At 46.2% G+C, this 20,219-nt stretch overlaps 1 long non-coding RNA gene across 1 annotated transcript; it reads right to left on the bottom strand.

The window, feature by feature from the left end:
• Positions 1 to 1,520: 1,520 nt before the first annotated feature.
• Positions 1,521 to 4,940, bottom strand: LOC109745617 (uncharacterized). Its single transcript, XR_006664890.2, has 3 exons — positions 4,605 to 4,940; positions 3,919 to 4,522; positions 1,521 to 2,396 (listed from the first exon to the last, which is right to left on the bottom strand). It is a non-coding gene; the product is annotated as an uncharacterized lncRNA (long non-coding RNA).
• Positions 4,941 to 20,219: the final 15,279 nt, after the last annotated feature.

Raw genomic sequence — 20,219 nt, 5'->3', positions numbered from 1 at the left:
CTAATCAGTAGATGCACTCCGCTTCAGCCCAAGCCTACCGGCGACGGGCCTCGCTCCGCTCGGTTGTCAAAATTTAAGCTTTTTTTATACTTGAATTTGGATCACAACATAACACAACTCTAAGGACTGCTTATGCAATAACAGGCAGCACGCTGCGATGACGACGGTTGTGCTTCTGCAACATGGCCGGTGTTGCAAACATGGGTGGTGGTGGTGTTTATTGTTTAGGAAACAACGGTGCTTCTAGAATGGTCTATGCTCACTTGTGCAGATGCCGAGCAGAGGCAACGAGCGCGTAAAGGTGACGCAGGAGGGGGTATTGACCTGATCGAACTGTTGTGAGAGGGTGAATGGCACAGGCCAGGGGCTGACAACTCTGAGTCATCAGCTGAACCATCCAGTTGTGATTATAATCTTTCCCTAATAATAAAGCACGGATTGACTTTGTCGGGTTCACCGTCACAATACGCTTTTTCCCGTAATTTTACGCTTTCAGTTTGCACAAGCCGCTAACGAGATGGTACTAAAATAACGTACATGTCCGATTTTTCTTTCTGGCACGTTCATGGGCCAGATGGGTCGAGCTGGGCCTGCCTTTCTTTTCCCTTGTTCGTTGGAAGAATTGATCAGCGAAACAAAAATTGATCTCAATTGGAGTTCGATCCCAAGAAGCTCCGATCCGGTGAAGAAGGCAAGAACCTACTGAGACACGCACAGCTTTGCAACAAAACTGGGTTCACCGTGGAATAGTCCCACCTCGATTCTTTACTCCAAGTTTCATTGGTTTATACTAGTAAAAGTGCCCGTGCGTTGCACCGGGTAAAAAAAAATCCCTACCGTCACGGGAGCAAAAACCTGCACCCTTCCACTAAAGGGCACAATGTGTAAAATGCGAGTCGGACACTACTTCTTAGTGAGACTCATTCATGGTCAATGCTAATGTGTGTTTCGAAGCGGTTGCTAAGAGGCATGATCTTCACATCATAACATGTTTGATAACGTAGAAGAGGTCAATGCTAGTATTAAATACAGAAAAAACTTTTTTGAAGGATATTTTTGTGTTTGTAGGAATTAGAAATATATTAGAAAAATGGATACACATGTAAATTATCTCCAAGCATATCAATATATCACATCGAGATGAAAGGACTATTGTTGCGAAAAATGTTTGGAAAATTAAAAAACAAATGATAGTGACGAGTGCTTTCATAGTTAGACACATAATTTTTTTTATCACTCACTTGAGGCATTAATAAGCTGTAAACATTTTGGATGTACCAAACTAAATCTATTTCAACATTGTAAATGGTATAGTTGATTCTGAACCACTATCATACCACCAATAATTATATTAGCATATTTTTTAGAATAACATATTATCAAATATATGTATTAACCAAGCAAATAGTAATAATTAAGGGAAACAGTTTAGTCCACATATATATGTCTATATATATAGTCATGCAAATTTGTGGGGAAAATGTAGTTGTCAGAACGGATGCATAACAACACGAGTCATGTACAGCATTGGTCTTGATTAACATTCAAAATGCATGGAAAATAAATAGCTACAACAGTTTACAAATTTCCCTTGAAAGGAAAGCTAGTGTGGCAGAGAACATTTAGATCAGTAGTCATGTGATGATGTAAAGCCAAAAAAAAATCCACTTAACTATCCTACTATAACACTTGTTTGACAGCAAATTTCAGGGGTACATCGAACAAATAAAAACTTCAATGTAATGATTTTCTTGCTGATCGTGGGCACAGTTAGGTTACAAATATACCACCACCTCTTTTAGAAAGTGGACTGTCTCAATGCCTGAAACACAAAACTAAGTCCTTTCTCCTGTGAGCGCAACAACAACTGTATTTGAATGCACAAATTATGTCTCCTCCAAGCAAAACTGCATCTGACATGGTCAAATTGGCTGAACATTTCGTAATCTGTCTGGTCGCAGTTGTTCATTTCTGTAGAGCCATGATCACCGGTAACATTTGGACCTTGCACGAGATCAGTGGCGGAGCTTGAGCCGAAATCATGGGGAGGCCATGGTTTTTCTTGGGGGGGGGGGGGGGGGCAAACATAATTATTTTTGGGTGATTTTTAGTGGACAAATAGGCCTAATACTAAGCTATATACAGAAAATTTCTTCTGAGCTGGGGGGGCCATGGGGCTCAGGTTGGCCCCCACCAAGCTCCGCCACTGCACGAGATCACTGATCTTTTGCTTGACAAGATGAGATTCATTCAGCTGAAGAACATTTCCATCAAAAAGGGACAGTCTCGAATGCCCATCAAGTCCAGTCTTGCTCATGTTGTTTTCAAGACAGCACTCAAGTGACTCATCTAAGCCGGCTGTTGTTCGTCTTGCATCAGTGCGAAGCCACTTAGTACTGCCAACAGGGGAAAAGAGATAATGAGCAACACATACAATCATACTCTGAAGCTGAATAATAATCTCGTTGATGTTGAACACTGCTGAATACTGGCCAAAAGTACTCCAAATAGTAACCATTTTAAAATGACAACTCCTAATTATATGTGTCAAGAGCAGTATTAGAGCCATCATTTCTTACTAACGGGACTCCTGACGTTCTCGGCAATAGATACACAGTGTATCCAAGGTGTTTGCAAAATTGACAGCTAGAACTGTGCAAAGGCTATGTTTATTGCATAGTAGTGCTTTGACCGGAGGAGGGCCACAGAAACCTTCGTGCAGGTTGTAAGTACAAAATTGTTTTGCCGACTGACCTCAAAATCACAACACATTGCTATTTTGGTTAACAGGTTGTAAGTACAGATTCTTTCATTAATCCCAGCTATGACGGAAGCTAGCAATGATATCTGCAAAATAAAGGCTTTTCTAGCCTTATAGAAATAAAACAATTGATTAGCTAATGGACCTGGACAGTCACGCGTTGCGTAAAACAAGATAGACTCCAGATGAGTTTAGGATCAGGACTGAAGTAGTTCTTCTACACAAGAAATTGGTCAAACTATACTTTCGGAAGATCGACAAGCTCCAATTCTACAATGAATTGGGGATCTTTTGAGCAGCTGGACAAGTTTCGAAGTTATGAGAACAAGAAAATCACTTGGGGAGTTGACAGGTTCAGTCTGAATAGTAACCTGCTGCACATATCTAAACCCCAAATTCAGGAGCACCATTTTCCACAAATTTCTTTTATTTTGGCTATCTATGTCACAAAATCATAGTACACAGATGAATTTGCATAACAGTGAGAATAGTCGGCTCAAATTTCACATCTACGTCAAAAACCCAACAGCAAAATACAATACAAAGGGGTCTGCCACACAGCATAAAGGAACTCAGTTGATTAAGTAGCTATATATGCGCATGTTAAAAAATTCTAGGCTGCAAAACCAGAAAAAACTGGAAAGACCAAGACACACGCAATGATCCATTACATGAGAAGTAATCTGATCTTTTTGACATTTTATTTATGCTACATCTTTGTGAGACCCGCGGACTCAGCGCAGAACCTAAAGAAAAATCCTACATTTACTTTCTCAAACAGAACCATCAAAAGAGATGCCACACTTCAGTGGTAACAATACCAACAGTGCCATCAACTAAAAAGGCCCCTAGTCAACATATTAACATCATGGTAATGTTTCTGAATGGCTCAGACTATTCACTGTCAAATTTTTCAGTATACTGTCAACTGAAAATAGCTGCCTGAAACTGACATTTTTCTGTGAGCATCTCAAACCTGGCGGACCTGATGCCTAAGTTATTTTCAACACGAATTCGTTCATTCAGATGCCCGCCCCATATCACTGAATAACTAAAAAGAAAAGAAAAAGCTCCTACATAGCATAGTCAGAGGCAGGGGACAGAAACAACATCTAAAACAGGGAATTGCATCCAATGAATATCAAGGGGATATATACCTCTGTTGTAGCCGCCGGCAGCGACATTGGACGGTTGGACGGACGTTCTGGTTCCTCCGGCGAACTCGGCGGCGACATGGACGTTTCGACGAAAATTGCAATTTCGACGGGATTTGATTTGATTTGATTTGATGGAGCTTCTGGTCCGAGGACCCTTCCTTCTTATAGTAGGCAACTCAAATCCGGCTCGGGAAATCCATTGATTGGTGTTGGAGAAGAACACGTATTTGCTGTTGGAGAAGAACACGGAGTCCAATCACGACACGGGAGCAGCAACTCTGCCGCCGCCGGGCACCAACTTGCAGCAGGTGGTGGAGGTTGAGGGAGGCGGCGACCGCACGCAGGAGGCGGAGCTCGCCGTGGGGGCAGGCGAGAGCGCGCAGCTGCATGGGGATGAGGACGGGAGGGACTTGGCAGTCCAGCGCGAAGCAGAGGGGGCGAGCGGTCGAGGCAGAGGCGTCGTCCTCTGCCCGAACTGCTGCTGCTCGATGCAGAGAGCTGCGGGCGGCGTCTGGAGTTGCAGGGAAGCGCGCACAGGAGGTCGGGATGGATGGGTTCATGGCGGAGGCGTCGGGGCTCCATGGAGGGCAGTGGCAGCTGCTTCCTGAAGAAAGGAAGGAGAGAGAGATTCAGAGAGAGAACATGGGAAGGAAGCAGAGAGAGACTGCGGGATAGGGGCTTCCTACCGGCGTCATGGAGGAACTCCGGTGAGGCTCGACGTGCTGCGGGTTGGACGGGAGGACAGCAGCCGCGCCGCCGTCGCACCAAGGCTAGGTTCGCGCGCTGCATCGAGCTCCGCCTCCCCCCAGCGTGCAGCCGCTCGCGGGCGCACGCGAAACCACAATGGCCATGGCTGATGGCCTTCAGGGCGTCGCCGCTCGTCTGCGCTCGTCGGAGCCCCAAGCACCGCCGCCGTGGAGTGTCCCCTCCCCGGCGCTCCTTCCACTGCTCCGCAGCTCAGAGCGCTCGCCTTATCCATCCTTGTGCGGCGCGGGTGGAAAGGAAGACGGAGCTGACGAATCGTTTTTCAGTTATCCATGGAATGCGGGTTGAATACTAAAAAGCACAGGGACCTTTGTGCAAAAAAGCCACGACGGTGAACCCAACTTCTTTATTATTATTATTGCCCGTGCGTTGCAACGGGTACACAGTAAATAAACTTGTTCATAGAAATTTTAAATAAAAACTCAAACAACTTTGCAAGGAGCAAAACATTATTAGAAGTATTGAAAAGTGCATTTTCTATGCCATGTTGAAAGATCAATATCATAATTCACAAAGAAATATTTTCTAATAATTAGTTCATAATGAAACACATAAAAAATCTGTCAATTTTCTAGATAAAACAAACAGGCAGTATGGGTGCAAAGTTGCAGGTTGAGCATCACCAGCATATTCTGAAGTTGTTGATGGAACATCATGTATCTGGATGTTGCTGAGGAAGAGTATCACTATGTAAGCCATCATATTCCTTTGTTTATATGGGAACCAAGGATAAGAGCAGTAGTATGATGAGAGAGGGGAAAGAAAAGGCTTTCATGAAAACGTAATACAATTTACATTGACCAAAAAGCAACAGAATATCACTACATCAGATCGTAGTATGTGCCAACACAATCTTTACCTTCTTGGTGCATCTAATCTGCATTCTATGGATTTCAATTACAATTCATGATCCAAAACTTATGTTAGGAGATGTGCATTAGTTATTTCAGTTTATCGTAGCAAAAAACCAGCAGCTAAAGGCAAAACAACGTGAAGCCAACATCTTCCTAATCAATAGAAACTTATGAGTGTTTGAACATGATGGAACTACTGAACCTTACAAGATAAGCTTCTAATTTTTTTTATGTACGCTTAAGAGTGTAAGGTTAATCAAAACATATCAGATATGTTGATTGGAATGAAAATATATTGTGAAGAATGAAAACACATCAGATATAGTATCTATCACGATGGGAAAACCCACAAGCACATAAATCACATCCATGCACTAAGTGACCACGGGAGGCTGGGGGTTATCCTCCTCCTCCAGAAAAAATACCTTGGTGTGCATGGCCATGATTTGCTCGTGGTCTTTTCCTGTTGCTCAGGTCGAGATCGTTGTCCTTGTTGTGATCCAGGCTCGACGGTGCCTCTTTCCCATTTGACACCTCAGCACCAATGCCTAGTCCTCCTTATCCATCTCCTCCCTGCCACTATCAACATCGCCGATTAGCCAAGTGAGCAAGATTTTGTTTTTGAAGTTGGGTTGGGATTGAGGATTGGCGGCTATCCCAGTCGACTGATCTATAATTCCATATACACAACTAAGATTGTCATGTGATGCTGCTTGTCCCTGCAGTTGATCCCATTATAGTACAGAATCTTCGTGTACTCTTCCCCGTTCGCATCCCTCCATCTAACACCAACTATGCATGACAACAGAACACACTTACATTAGTTTTATAGTCAAAACATAAGAAATTCCAACTATGAGACAAAGAGAAGAGCATAAACCCGGGGATCGGCCTCAAGGCCGCGGAGCTTATGGAGATTGTATTTTTTTCCTTCACCTGTAATGCAGGAAAAAAAATCAGTTCGTTCATATATACACCAAGGCTTGCTCACGTTTCATCATGGGATATTATTTTCTTTCGATGCTCATATGTGCTTACGGATTATAGAAATCAAAAAGAGCTTCAGGGCGTCAATTTATTGATGCAGACCGAACAGGCAGACGACCAAACAATACATTAAGCAATAGTACAAATAAATAGTGAAAAAGTAAAACATATATAGGGATATTGGCCAAAAAGCAAGTGAAACAATTTACACTACTTCAACTCCACATATTGGTTGTGAAAATGCAGACCAAACCGTACAAATTCCATTCTAATATACAACTGAAAAAGAAAGGATTTTCAAACCATACAGATACACTACTGCATTACTCCAGTTCATATAAATACTGCAGCACTCATCTTGTTGAACAAATCATCTTTGGTATATCCATCATAGATATGGACTTTATTTCTGGTGGAGAAGTACAGGAGTTTGCTGGTAAGGTCCGAGAAGAACAGCCGATCGACAGAGACTCAGAGAGGCGGACTAGTGGCGCAATCGGAGGGCTGCTGGCGGAGACCTGGGTGTGGGCTAGTGGACGTGAGATACAGTTCAAGTCCTTCACCTTGTAAATCTTCGGCGAAGGTTCCTTGAGAGCTGCTTGCACAAACATAAATCAGCCTGAACAATCCCTTTTTTGTATTGAGCAGGAAAGCGAAAACAATAACCAGGTCAATCTTAGAAAGTTGATTTCACACCCGGGGCAAAAGCATGGAGACAGGTCTGAAAATCGATCTCAAAGTTCCGACACCAATAGCGATGACGTGCAGGTCGATCCGGGTGTGCCTTTGTGTTGGTTTTTTGCCCTAGCCGATCGGACAACCACCTCATAGGTCCACGTCTTCTATTTCAATACAGTGCTTCATCCATGTCACTACAATGATGTCCATCTCATCATAAATTCATAATACATCTGAATATGATCAATCCCAAGGTGAAGAAGAGTTGATCCACCACATTCCTGCACCTGTAATTGGCACATTCCTCCACACATACTGCATTATCTTCAATAGTAGTATCTAGCAAAATGCAGAGACGAAAAATGATCAGTTCAGAGACAACTGGGAGACCAATAATGAAATAACTAATCCGATGAGACAAAACTCTAGTTCAGTATTTGCGAAAATTCAGCAATGCATGTCCAACAACTGATGCTATCCAAATAATTCAAAGCAGTTGTAAGCATCACTATGTGCACAGCCAACAAAGACCCTAATGCAATGTTGCTGATTGAAATAACCATACAAAGACCATGCTACTATTTTGAAGTGTATGTTATACTACCAAATACAGGTATATTTATCAAAAAATACTGTCATAAAAAAAAGTTGCTCATTACAGACAGACTGAAACAGTGAGGAACAATGCGCATTTCCACTAACTTGCACATATAGGCTACAAACTGAACCAAAAGCCAGGATTTCACTATTCTTTAGTGCACTGAAGAACAATGGAAAATGCTGAAATTTAACACCCATAAGTTCAGAGAAAAGATGTCACTCTTTCCAATAAGAGGCATTATTCACATGATGGTCTAGTAGTGCATCACGAATATTTGGAATTTTTCTGTAGTTGCTGCTAAATCAGGTGTCTGCACCTCTTCAAAGGCAAATCAACGATGGACTGCAGTCATGTTATTTCATTAGACCGGTAGCACTGAGATCATTGATGAATCTTCATAACCATCATAAAGTAGACCCTCGAAAGATGTCAAGCAACAATACCAGTATCCACCAGCAAAAAAAAACAACAACACCAGTATCCATTGGAAATCTGAAACTATGTACCAGCGCATTGTGCATGTGAAGAAATCATACGTGTTTGTACTAACTCAAGGGATTTTTACCAGATGTTCTTGATCCTTCTTCTTTTGGGCTTCTGTTTGAAACTTTGAGGGCCTAACAGTTCAGAAGCACTTGGATCAATCTCTTCAATGGGCTTTTGTGTGCTAGCTCAAACTACCCTGCTTTTTTCAGGTCCCTAATCAGTGCACGATATAGACATTAATCGAATGTTTGTGTACTTACCAACACCTTGGACTTGGGCCTTACCTCCTGGGCAGCCGAAGCGGCACCATAGCGGCCTCGTATGAAGGTTGCTACAGCATGGGTCGGAGGAGGCAGCGGAGGAGGCCTCTGTTGGGAATCGTAGCATAATTTTAAAATTTTCCTACATTCACCAAGATGCATCTATGGAGTATACTAGCAACGAGGGGAAGGGAGTGCATCTACATACCCTTGTAGATCGCGAGCGGAAGCGTTCCAATGAACGTGGATGACGGAGTCGTACTCGCCGTGATCAAAATCACCGATGACCGAGTGCCGAACGGACGGCACCTCCGCGTTCAACACACGTACGGTGCAGCGACGTCTCCTCCTTCTTGATCCAGCAAGGGGGAAGGAGAGGTTGATGGAGATCCAACAGCACAACGGCGTGGTTGTGGATGTAGCGGGTCTCGGCAGGGCTTTGCTAAGCTTCTGCGAGAGAGAGAGAGAGGTGTTGCAGGGGAGGAGGGAGGCGCCCAAGGCTGTTGTGTGCTGCCCTCCCCCCCCCCCTTTATATAGGCCCCCTGGGGGGGCGCCGGCCCCAAGAGATGGGATCTCAAGGGGGGCGGCGGCCACAAGGGGGGAAGGGGTTGCCTTGCCCCCCAAGGCAAGGGGGAACTCCCCCCCCCCCCTAGGGTTCCCAACCCTAGGCGCATGGGGGGGAGGCCCAAGGGAGGCGCCCCAGCCCACTAAGGGCTGGTTCCCTTCCACTTTCAGCCCACGGGGCCCTCCGGGATAGGTGGCCCCACCCGGTGGACCCCCGGGACCCTTCCGGTGGTCCCGGTACAATACCGGTAACCCCCGAAACTTTCCCGGTGGCCGAAACTGGACTTCCTATATATAATTCTTCACCTCCGGACCATTCCGGAACCTCTCGTGACGTCCGGGATCTCATCCGGGACTCCGAAAAGCTTTCGGGTTTCCGCATACATATATCTCTACAACCCTAGCGTCACCGAACCTGAAGTGTGTAGACCCTACGGGTTCGGGAGACATGCAGACATGACCGAGACGCCTCTCCGGTCAATAACCAACAGCGGGATCTGGATACCCATGTTGGCTCCCACATGTTCCACGATGATCTCATCGGATGAACCACGGTGTCGAGGATTCAATCAATCCCGTATGCAATTCCCTTTGTCAATCGGTATGTTACTTGCCCGAGATTCGATCGTCGGTATCCCAATACCTTGTTCAATCTCGTTACCGGCAAGTCTCTTTACTCGTACCGCAATGCATGATCCCGTGACTAATGCCTTAGTCACATTGAGCTCATTATGATGATGCATTACCGAGTGGGCCCAGAGATACCTCTCCGTCACACAGAGTGACAAATCCCAGTCTCGATTCGTGCCAACCCAACAGACACTTTCGGAGATACCCGTAGTGCACCTTTATAGTCACCCAGTTACGTTGTGACGTTTGGCACACCCAAAGCACTCTTACGGTATCCGGGAGTTGCACGATCTCATGGTCTAAGGAAAAGATACTTTGACAATGGAAAAGCTCTAGCAAACGAAACTACACGATCTTTTATGCTATGCTTAGGATTGGGTCTTGTCCATCACATCATTCTCCTAATGATGTGATCCCGTTATCAATGACATCCAATGTCCATAGTCAGGAAACCATGACTATCTGTTGATCAACGAGCTAGTCAACTAGAGGCTTACTAGGGACACTTTGTGGTCTATGTATTCACACATGTATTACGATTTCCGGATAATACAATTATAGCATGAATAATAGACAATTACCATGAACAAAGAAATATAATAATAACCATTTATTATTGCCTCTAGGGCATATTTCCAACAGTCTCCCACTTGCACTAGAGTCAATAATCTAGTTACATTGTGATGAATCGAACACCCATTGCGTCCTGGTGTTGATCATGTTTTGCCCTAGGGAGAGGTTTAGTCAACGGATCTGCTACATTCAGGTCCGTATGTACTTTACAAATATCTATGTCTCCATTTTGAACGCTTTCACGAATGGAGTTGAAGCGACGCTTGATATGCCTGGTCTTCCTGTGAAACCTGGGCTCCTTCGCAAGGGCAATAGCTCCAGTGTTGTCACAGAAGAGAGTCATTGGGCCCGACGCATTGGGAATCACCCCTAGGTCGGTAATGAACTCCTTCATCCAGACTGCTTCCTGTGCTGCCTCCGAGGCTGCCATGTATTCCGCTTCACATGTAGATCCCGCCACGACGCTTTGCTTGCAACTGCACCAGCTTACTGCTCCTCCATTCAAAATATACACGTATCCGGTCTGTGACTTCGAGTCATCCAGATCTGTGTCGAAGCTAGCGTCGACGTAACCCTTTACGACGAGCTCTTCGTCACCTCCATAAACGAGAAACATATCCTTAGTCCTCTTCAGGTACTTCAGGATATTCTTGACCGCTGTCCAGTGTTCCTTGCCGGGATTACTTTGGTACCTTCCTACCAAACTTACGGCAAGGTAAACATCAGGTCTGGTACACAGCATGGCATACATAATAGACCCTATGGCCGAGGCATAGGGGATGACACTCATCTCTTCTATATCTTCTGCCGTGGTTGGGCATTGAGTTGTGCTCAATTGCACACCTTGCAATACAGGCAAGAACCCCTTCTTGGGCTGATCCATATTGAACTTCTTCAATATCTTGTCAAGGTATGTACTCTGTGAAAGACCAATGAGGTGTCTTGATCTATCCCTATAGATCTTGATGCCTAATATATAAGCAGCTTCTCCAAGGTCCTTCATTGAAAAACACTTATTCAAATAGGCCTTTATACTTTCCAAGAATTCTATATCATTTCCCATCAATAGTATGTCATCCACATATAATATGAGAAATGCTACAGAGCTCCCACTCACTTTCTTGTAAACACAGGCTTCTCCATAAGTCTGTGTAAACCCAAACGCTTTGATCATCTCATCAAAGCGAATGTTCCAACTCCGAGATGCTTGCACCAGCCCATAAATTGAGCGCTGGAGCTTGCATACTTTGTTAGCATTGTTAGGATCGACAAAACCTTCCGGCTGTATCATATACAACTCTTCCTTAAGGAAGCCGTTAAGGAATGCCGTTTTGACGTCCATCTGCCATATCTCATAATCATAGTATGCGGCAATTGCTAACATGATTCGGACGGACTTCAGCTTCGCTACGGGTGAGAAAGTCTCATCGTAGTCAACCCCTTGAACTTGTCGATAACCCTTAGCGACAAGTCGAGCTTTGTAGATGGTCACATTACCATCTGCGTCCGTCTTCTTCTTAAAGATCCATTTGTTTTCTATGGCTCGTCGCTCATCGGGCAAGTCAGTCAAAGTCCATACTTTGTTTTCATACATGGATTCTATCTCGGATTTCATGGCTTCTAGCCATTTGTCGGAATCCGGGCCCACCATCGCTTCTTCATAGTTCGAAGGTTCACCGTTGTCTAACAACATGATTTCCAGGACAGGGTTGCCGTACCACTCTGGTGCGGAACGTGTCCTTGTGGACCTACGAAGTTTAGTAACTTGATCTGAAGTTTCATGATCATCATCATTAACTTCCTCCCCAGTCGGTGTAGGCACCACAGGAACATTTTCCCGCGCTGCGCTACTTTCCGATTCGGAAGGGGTGACTATCACCTCATCAAGTTCCACTTTCCTCCCACTCAATTCTTTCGAGAGAAACTCCTTCTCTAGAAAGGACCCGTTCTTGGCAACGAAGATCTTGCCTTCGGATCTGAGGTAGAAGGTATACCCAATAGTTTCCTTAGGGTATCCTATGAAGACGCATTTTTCCGATTTGGGTTCGAGCTTTTCAGGTTGATGTTTCTTGACATAAGCATCGCATCCCCAAACTTTTAGAAACGACAGCTTAGGTTTCTTCCCAAACCATAATTCATACGGTATCGTCTCAACGGATTTAGACGGTGCCCTATTTAAAGTGAATGCGGCAGTCTCTAAAGCATAACCCCAAAATGAGAGCGGTAAATCGGTAAGAGACATCATAGATCGCACCATATCCAATAGAGTGCGATTACGACGTTCGGACACACCATTTCTCTGAGGTGTTCCAGGCGGCGTGAGTTGTGAAACTATTCCACATTTCCTTAAGTGTGTACCAAATTCGTGACTTAAATATTCTCCACCACGATCTGATCGTAAGAATTTTATTTTCCTGTCACGTTGATTCTCGACTTCACTCTGAAATTCCTTGAACTTTTCAAAGGTTTCAGACTTGTGTTTCATTAGGTAGACATACCCATATCTACTTAAATCATCAGTGAGAGTGAGAACATAACGATATCCTCCGCGAGCCTCAACACTCATTGGTCCGCACACATCGGTATGTATGATTTCCAATAAGTTGGTTGCTCGCTCCATTGTTCCGGAGAACGGAGTCTTGGTCATCTTACCCATGAGGCATGGTTCGCACGTGTCAAATGATTCGTAATCAAGAGACTCCAAAAGTCCATCTGCATGGAGCTTCTTCATGCGCTTGACACCAATGTGACCAAGGCGGCAGTGCCACAAGTATGTGGGACTATCGTTATCAACTTTACATCTTTTGGTATTCACACTATGAACATGTGTAACATCACGTTCGAGATTCATCAAAAATAAACCATTGACCAGCGGGGCATGACCATAAAACATATCTCTCAAATAAATAGAACAACCATTATTCTCAGATTTAAATGAGTAGCCATCTCGAATTAAACGAGATCCAGATACAATGTTCATGCTCAAAGCTGGCACTAAATAACAATTATTGAGGTTTAAAACTAATCCCGTGGGTAGATGCAGAGGTAGCGTGCCAACGGCGATCACATCGACCTTGGAACCATTCCCGACGCGCATCGTCACCTCGTCCTTTGCCAGTCTCCGTTTATTCCGTAGTTCCTGCTTTGAGTTACAAATATGAGCAACCGCACCGGTATCAAATACCCAGGAGCTACTACGAGTACTGGTAAGGTACACATCAATTACTTGTATATCACATATACCTTGGGTGTTGCCGGCCTTCTTCTTGTCCGCTAAATATTTGGGCAGTTCCGCTTCCAGTGACCACTTCCCTTGCAATAAAAGCACTCAGTCTCGGGCTTGGGTACATTCTTTGGCTTCTTCCCGGTAACTGGTTTACCGGGCGCGGCAACTCCCTTGCCGTCCTTCTTAAAGTTCTTCTTACCCTTGCCCTTCTTGAACTTAGTGGTTTTATTCACCATCAACACTTGATGTTCTTTTCTGATCTCCCCTTCCGCTGATTTCAGCATTGAATATACCTCGGGAATGGTCTTTTCCATCCCCTGCATATTGTAGTTCATCACAAAGCTCTTGTAGCTTGGTGGAAGCGACTGGAGGATTCTGTCAATGACCGCGTCATGCGGGAGATTAACTCCCAGCTGAGACAAGCGGTTGTGCAACCCAGACATTCTGAGTATGTGCTCACTAACAGAACTATTCTCCTCCATTTTGCAGCTGAAGAACTTGTCGGAGACTTCATATCTCTCGACCCGGGCATGAGCTTGAAAAACCAGTTTCAGCTCCTCGAACATCTCATATGCTCCATGTTTCTCAAAACGCTTTTGGAGACCCGGTTCTAAGCTGTAAAGCATGCCGCACTGAACGAGGGAGTAATCATCAGCACGCTGCTGCCAAGCGTTCATAACGTCTTGGTTCTCAGGGATTGGTGCTTCACCTAGCGGTGCTTCTAAGACATAATCTTTCTTGGCTACTATGAGGATGAGCCTCAGGTTCCGGACCCAGTCCGTATAATTGCTGCCATCATCTTTCAGCTTGGTTTTCTCTAGGAACGCGTTGAAATTGAGGACAACATTGGCCATTTGATCTACAATACATAGTGTAAAGATTTTAGACTAAGTTCATGATAATTAAGTTCATATAATCAAATTATTTAATGAACTCCCACTCAGATAGACATCCCTCTCGTCATCTAAGTGAAACATGATCCGAGTTTAACTAGGCCGTGTCCGATCATCATGTGAGACGGACTAATCAAGATCGGTGAACATCTCCATGTTGATCGTATCTTCTATACGACTCATGCTCGACCTTTCGGTCCTCCGTTTTCCGAGGCCATGTCTGTACATGCTAGGCTCGTCAAGTCAACCTAAGTGTATTGCGTGTGTTCCGAGGCCATGTCTGTACATGCTAGGCTCGTCAACACCCGTTGTATTCGAACGTTAGAATCTATCACACCCGATCATCACGTGGTGCTTCGAAACAACGAACCTTCGCAACGGTGCACAGTTAGGGTGAACACTTTCTTGAAATTATTATAAGGGATCATCTTACTTACTACCGTCGTTCTAAGCAAATAAGATGCAAAAATATGATAAACATCACATGCAATCAAATAGTGACATGATATGGCCAATATCATCATGCTCCTTTGATCTCCATCTTCGGGGCACCATGATCATCTTTGTCACCGGCATGACACCATGATCTCCATCATTGTGTCTTCATGAAGTCGTCACGCCAACGATTACTTCTACTTGTATGGCTAATGCGTTTAGCAACAAAGTAAAGTAAATTACATGGCGTTATTCAATGACACGCAGGTCATGCAAAATAATAAAGACAACTCCTATGGCTCCTCCGGTTGTGATACTCATCGACATGCAAGTCGTGATTCCTATTACAAGAATATGATCAATCGCATACATCACATATATCATTCATCACATCTTCTGGCCATATCACATCACATAGCACTTGCTGCAAAAACAAGTTAGACGTCCTCTAATTGTTGTTGCAAGTTTTTACGTGGTTTGTAGGTTTCTAGCAAGAACGTTTTCTTACCTACGTATGACCACAACGTGATTTGCCAATTTCTATTTACCCTTCATAAGGACCCTTTTCATCGAATCCGTTCCGACTAAAGTAGGAGAGACAGACACCCGCTAGCCACCTTATGCAACTAGTGCATGTCAGTCGGTGGAACCTGTCTCACGTAAGCGTACGTGTAAGGTCGGTCCGGGCCGCTTCATCCTACAATGCCACCGAAACAAGAAACGACTAGTAGCGGCAAGAAGAATTGGCAAACTCAACGCCCACAACTGCTTTGTGTTCTACTCGTGCATAGTAACTACGCATAGGCCTGGCTCATGATGCCACTGTTGGGAATCGTAGCATAATTTTAAAATTTTCCTACATTCACCAAGATGCATCTATGGAGTATACTAGCAACGAGGGGAAGGGAGTGCATCTACATACCCTTGTAGATCGCGAGCGGAAGCGTTCCAATGAACGTGGATGACGGAGTCGTACTCGCCGTGATCCAAATCACCGATGACCGAGTGCCGAGCGGACGGCACCTCCGCGTTCAACACACGTACGGTGCAGCGACGTCTCCTCCTTCTTGATCCAGCAAGGGGGAAGGAGAGGTTGATGGAGATCCAACAGCACGACGGCGTGGTGGTGGATGTAGCGGGTCTCGGCAGGGCTTTGCTAAGCTTCTGCGAGAGAGAGCGAGAGGTGTTGCAGGGGAGGAGGGAGGCGCCCAAGGCTGTCGTGTGCTGCCCTCCCTCCCCCCTTTATATAGGCCCCGTGGGGGGGCGCCGGCCCCAAGAGATGGGATCTCAAGGGGGGGCGGCGGCCACAAGGGGGGAAGGGGTTGCCTTGCCCCCCAAGGCAAGGGGGAACTCCCCCCCCCTAGGGTTCCCAACCCTAGGCGCATGGGGGGAGGCCCAAGGGGGGCGCCCCAGCCCACTAAGGGCTGATTCCCTTCCACTTTCAGCCCTCGGGGCCCTTCCGGTGGTCCCGGTACAATACCGGTAACCCCCGAAACTTTCCCGGTGGCCGAAACTGGACTTCCTATATATAATTCTTCACCTCCGGACCATTCCGGAACCTCTCGTGACGTCCGGCATCTCATCCGGGACTCCGAACAACTTTCGGGTTTCCGCATACATATATCTCTACAACCCTAGCGTCACCGAACCTTAAGTGTGTAGACCCTACGGGTTCGGGAGACATGCAGACATGACCGAGACGCCTCTCCGGTCAATAACCAACAGCGGGATCTGGATACCCATGTTGGCTCCCACATGTTCCACGATGATCTCATCGGATGAACCACGGTGTCGAGGATTCAATCAATCCCGTATGCAATTCCCTTTGTCAATCGGTATGTTACTTGCCCGAGATTCGATCGTCGGTATCCCAATACCTTGTTCAATCTCGTTACCGGCAAGTCTCTTTACTCGTACCGCAATGCATGATCCTGTGACTAACGCCTTAGTCACATTGAGCTCATTATGATGATGCATTACCGAGTGGGCCCTGAGATACCTCTCCGTCACACGGAGTGACAAATCCCAGTCTCGATCCGTGCCAACCCAACAGACACTTTCGGAGATACCCGTAGTGCACCTTTATAGTCACCCAGTTACGTTGTGGTCTATGTATTCACACATGTATTACGATTTCCGGATAATACAATTATAGAATGAATAATAGACAATTACCATGAACAAAGAAATATAATAATAACCATTTATTATTGCCTCTAGGGCATATTTCCAACAGCCTCTGGCGTTGGCTGGGACGGACAGGATGGAGGAGCAGCTTGCTGCACCGATGGAGAAGACCGGTGGTGGGGAGTTACATCCATGGGAGGTCGTCCCCGCCATGGTCGTTGGAGTGGCGGGTCCGTGGTGGTGATTGGAAGCAGCAACCATACGTCGTCATCCTCTGTCGCCGTGGGTCATCATCCCCTGTCGTGGATCATCGGAGCCACGGTTTGCAATTGGCGAGGAGGAGCAGATCCGGGGTTGCGAGCAGCAGCCGTCGGTCGCTCGATATAGGGAGCACAAATCTAGTGCGGGCACCCAGCGCCGGCGGATGAGATCGAGTGACCAGGGGATTTGAAGACGGGGGCGACGCCGGCCACCTCCTTCTGCCGACCGGCAACGGAGCAACAGTACGGAGATACCGGGTATGGAGCCGCGGAGAAAAAGGGAATCCCAACGACTTGGGCCTTGGCTGTTGCTGCCATTGGCCTCGGCGAGATACGTAGCCGAATGAATTGCGTGTGGGAACGGTCTCGGCTTACGGCTGATCATCTTGTTGCTCCGCCTTCATCTTTCCCATCGTGTCAACCGTGGAGTATTTATGGGAGAGAGGCTAGGCAAGCACCGACCTGTGCCGGACACCCATGGGCGCGTGCGAGCTCGAAGAGAGTTTGTGTCGGAGAAGGAGACGGGCGCAGGTAGGATTGAACCACGAAGGATGTTTCTGAATCAGAGGGATGATTGGATTAAAAAAAGAAGGAGATCAGCAAAGCGGGTCTGGACCCGGCAGCGTACCTCTTCGGTGGGCCCGAAGTAATAGGCACTTGGAGCGCGCTAATAGGCGGCCCAGTCTAGCGAACGATTATGCACACGACGTGATTCCCCGAATTAGTACCACCTCGTGTATATGTTTTAAATTCAAATTGAAAGCGTAAAATCACGGGAAGAAGCGTATTGTGATGGTGAACCCGACAAAGTCGATCCGTGCTTTGCTAGCACACTGCACTTGAACAAAAAGTACAATGGCAGAAGTCCATGTTGAGAGTTACAACAGAGCATGCTACTTCAAAGTTATTCATAATCTGATCGCATAGAATATAGTACTCATGTTGTAATTAATCGATGAGGTAAATCTTTTGCCACCGTTTTGAAAAAAAGTACTTGTGTTGTACGACGGCATATCACAGAATAGATGAAGCACGGCCCTTGAATTCATACTCTCCTTTTTTAGAAAAACATATCGATATCTCTCTTATTGTACAGGAGAAATAACAAGTAGCCAGTTCAATTTGTAAGAACTTTAAAATACGGATCATATTCTATCTAGCAACTCCACCAGCCAGCCGGAGGTGTAGCAGTCAGCGGCAACAGCATGTACGCGCACCACACACACGCGAGTCAGGCATGCATGCACGCAGCGGCAGGCAAACGCACGCAGAGCACGCGGTGAGCCGATGAACCCGGATGTCAGCCGGAGAAGGGCATGCACGTACTCCTAGACGACTCGATCGAGAGTGGAGGACGGCAGCGCGGAGTGTTGGTCGTCCGGCGCCCCGGTCGGGGAGGTGGGCACAAGACTTCGTTCGCTGAAGTTCCCTGGGTAGCGGACCTAGGCGACTCGCCATCAGGCCTGAATCCTCTTTTTTTCTCATTCACGAGCAAGTTCTTAGACACATAGGCCCGCATCCTTTTTCCCTCGTTAATTGGCATGCGTGATTTCCTCCTCAGCCCTTCCTACTCCCTCCCTCGTTAATACGCCTTCCTTTTCCCTCGTTAATTAGCACTGCCTGAGCTCGCCCCTCTCTTTTGTTTTTCAACAGATCCATGCCTCATCCTCCAATTATTTAATTCCCAAGAAGGCTTGTCCTTAGGCAACTTGCTCACATATTTAAACTGGTGGGACTCATTGTTACAAAGCGATGTGGGGCTATCTTTTTAATGAGTAAACTAACATGAAAAGGCTGATTAGAAGCCCACTCGGCCCTTGCCGAAGCTATGTGTATTGTGCAGCTTGACGTGTTGGTCTTTTTGGGATCGGAAGAGTGCTAGACTGGCCGTGGCTGAGGCCCAAAAGTGCGTAGGGCAGGCCTAATACACATCAAATACGGCAGGGAACAGACAGAGGAAGCTTTTGTTTACGTGCGGGCCCCAAATTAGTACCACCTCGTTTATATTACGATTTTGTTTATACATATCGTAAAAGCGTATTATGACATGAGAAGAAAGCGTATTGTGACGGTGAACCCGACAAAGTCAATCCGTGCTTTATTATTAGGGAAAGATTAGGCAGACTCAACCCGTACTTTATTATTAGGGAGAGATGCTTTTTGAAGTTGACTATCAGCAAGCCTCGAGGACCCCAAAAGCAAAGGAGGGAAGGAAGGAATGAATCGAGAAAAGGGAGGGGCATGCAAGATGCAACGGGTGCACATGCTGTGATTGCGGGGCAGCAATGGCGGGACGAGGCAGGCAGCTCAGCTCGATCTAAGAGATTGATTGGTTGGAGCAAAGGAACGCCGGCGGCGACATGACGCTGATGAACAGAGGTCGTCGTCATGGCCCGAACGGCATGGCAGGGAGCTCGAGGAGACCGGCGTCCATGACGAAGTGGCGTCACGGTGCTGAGCAGGGGCGCTGCAAGGCCTCCAAAGGAGAGAAGAAGATAGGCGGCGCGAGCGGGGCGAGGTTGGGGAGGAGGGGAGGGGAGAGAGAGATAGAGAGAGCCGAGCCACTGTGGCTGCTCGCCGAGGCCGACGGCGATGAAAGCCCACACCAGCAAGCCCCGGCACCAGCCCTTCCTCTCGACCCTGGTGCTGCCCGGCGGGTCAGCGGCGAGCGAGGTACTAGCAAGGGTGTTGTTTCTCCCGTTTACGCACACATCCGATCAGCGTCATGATACGTCTTCAACGTATCTATAATTTTGGATTGCTCCATGCTATATTATCTACTGTTTTGGACATTATTGGGCTTTATTATTCACTTTTATATTACTTTTGGGACTAACCTATTAACCGGAGGCCCAACCCAGAATTGCTGTTTTTTTTGCCTATTTCAAAGTTTCGCAGAAAGAGAATATCAAACGGAATCCAAACGGAATGAAACCTTCGGGAACGTGATTTTTAGGAAGAA

This window comes from Aegilops tauschii, chromosome 6 (assembly GCF_002575655.3).
Source record: "Aegilops tauschii subsp. strangulata cultivar AL8/78 chromosome 6, Aet v6.0, whole genome shotgun sequence".
In the NCBI taxonomy this organism is placed as follows: domain Eukaryota; kingdom Viridiplantae; phylum Streptophyta; class Magnoliopsida; order Poales; family Poaceae; genus Aegilops; species Aegilops tauschii.
This window is presented reverse-complemented; position numbering and strand designations above follow the sequence as displayed.